Genomic DNA, 2,774 nt, shown 5'->3' with positions numbered 1-2,774 from the left:
AAGTTCATGATCTTGCCTTTCATATTTAAATATAAAATGATATGCTGATATGAGTAAGAATTGGACGAGTGTGCCATGAGTTAAGCCTTTATTAGTTTTATTCATTCCTCGCATAACATTTGAGAATCATTAGCTTTCCAGACTGTCTAAGCAAGTAATCATTTTTATCACATTTGGACTTTTGTTTGCCTAATTTAGACCTGATATATTATTCCAATCTCTTAAGTGCAACATATTTTTGAGCAGCCATAGATTTAATTAAGAAGCACCTCTTTATGAAAATCAAAAACTCAGGAGAGATAATTAAGATCCAGTAGGCTTGGGAGAGAAAAACAAGGTTTTAGATTCATTTATTTGTTTTCTGCACTTCAAATGCAGGGTTTATCTCTGGCTTTATTAAACTATTTATATGCAATATTTATTTTTCACCAACTCTTAGTATCTCAAGCTGTTTTCTTCACAGCAGAATTTGAGCTCCTTCATACTGACAATGGTCCAACTCAGGAGCATGCCACTCCAGCGAAAAAAAGATGTGCGAACAGATACCGTCTCCACTTATTAATATGTATAGCTTTTGCTTCGGTGGGCTCCCTGTGGAATAAGAATCTGATAGAGTGTGTTGGGAAGAGCTGGGAGGCTTTGCTCCTCAGTCGTGGCCGTGCGTCTCTCGTGGGAAAAAAAAAGAAAAAAAAAAGAAAAAAACGCTCTGAAAGTCACCGCCACCACCGGAGGTTAATTGCCACATTGTAAATCACTCAAGACAGTTTGGGAGCTGCTGGCAGTTAAAGGATACGGAGAAACGGCCGCCGTCGATGACGGCTGAGCTTCTGTCATCCGCCAACACGTTATTAATGTGTCTTCCTTTCTCTCATATTGCAGGTGAGCTGAAATAATTGAAATACAAATATTGAGTGCTTTGAGTCATTTTAATCACAATGAGACCTCATTTTGATAACAAACAGTTCATTGTGTGCCTGCGAATCCAATCAAGGCACATTTTGATCAAGCTTCAAAGATTTAATCAGGGGTTCCCTGTGGCACCTGAGACAAAAGGAGCTTTATGACAATTTAATTGTAATGCTTGAGAAATCGAAACAAAAACGCTGCTAATACATGTGAGTGGGATATCCACTTGCTGGTAATTCTTAGTAATCGGTGACCTTTCACCTGCCGTCATCGGTACGAGTTTCCTGCAGATACACAAAGACACTGGGAGTTTTTTTTGGCAGTATCTTTAATTGTGGCGTTAAATTTGCTAAAATGTAATGCTGCATTGAAAAATGTGTGTCTAATAAATGTAAATCAAATATTAAACAATGCATTTTACTCTGGCTTGTTGTTTCTGATATCCTCATACCAGCCAATGCTTTGCTCTCTAAATAGGGGGAAAACTCCTCCATTGGCTCTTCATCATCATATTAACTTGTGGGATCTAACCTTGCTCATTGTTGAGAAATGTACCAGTGCCTCAGGTTAGAGTTACCCTTTCAGCTGTTCTGTATCAGTCAATTAAATCACCAGGTATTAGTCCAGTAATCACACAGGAAATGTTCCTCAGTTTCATTAAGGAACCTAATGGTGATGTCAGATCATCCTGCTGCGCAGCACTGCAGTGGGGTGATTTCCCTCTCTGGCGGTTTCCCCAGTTCCTCTGGCTCTGCCGACCTTATCTTCCTCAATTATTTTTAAGTTCACATATATCAAGTGTGAATTGGATGGGAGTTTTTCTTTTTTCCTCATACATTCAAAATAGGTTGGAGAACTCGTGCTTATGACTGCAAACAGTAACCAAACTTGGCACCAAGCTGTCGCTGATTTAATAGTTCTGGATTCATTTTAACTGCCAGTATGGATCATATTTATCACATTTCCCAATTGCACATCTTTTTCTATCTTGGGCATTGATTCTGTTTGCTAACCATCAGTCAAATCCAAATCTGTCCTGCTGCTGACCTCTTGAAAATTGACAGAGTGAAAATGGACTTCCAAAGTCTGACTGACAGCGTCTTTGAAGTAAACTTTACCCGTTTAATCTTTAAAAGAGTCAGATATTTTGGTTTCAATTAATTTCTTTCTTCCCATATTTCAACATGCTTTTGTCAAATTGAAAACAATTTTAAATCTCTTTCCTGACCTTAAAGATATGTAATGTCATGTCAAATTACCACTTAAGATCAGCAAAAGTAATTTAGATTTACAGCTGTTTTACATTACGTTATTTCAGATGGACAGGTAATTGTTTGCAACTCAAACTGTCTCATAATTATACAGAGCTGTAGTGTACTGCAATTACTTTATTTAAGAATAAGATGTCATTTGAATGTGTACTTTTTCAGTGCTAGCCAAACAGTTTCTATCTTTCGAAGAAATTAATTGAGCAAAGAACACTGTGTATTCTGAATACAAATATTCAGAATAAAAATAGTCTGGTTGTCTCTTTCTCAGAAGCATTTCTCCTCATTTTTTTGTTTTCCCTTTTACACATTTATACTCTGACTGCATTTTACTGTTGTTAATCAACAGCCTGAAGGGTTTTCATTTCTTCTATTACCCTCATATTGTCTTGCTCGTTGTCCATTAAGGCTGGCTTTTTAAGATGGGCTTTAAAGTTCACTTTGGATGAACACATCTTGCCACTTTTGTTGCTGGGGAAACCATGGGCAAATTGTTGAGAGCCGCCTGAGTGGGAGTTTGAGAGGCTGCAGAGACATGTCAAGTTTAAAGGACATTATTCTACAGCTACAAAGCATTTCAGTCTTTTATCCACATTTAAA

This window comes from Poecilia latipinna, unplaced genomic scaffold, assembly GCF_001443285.1.
Source record: "Poecilia latipinna isolate Pla-1442-1.1 unplaced genomic scaffold, P_latipinna-1.0 Scaffold420, whole genome shotgun sequence".
In the NCBI taxonomy this organism is placed as follows: Eukaryota; Metazoa; Chordata; class Actinopteri; order Cyprinodontiformes; family Poeciliidae; genus Poecilia; species Poecilia latipinna.
This window is presented reverse-complemented; position numbering follows the sequence as displayed.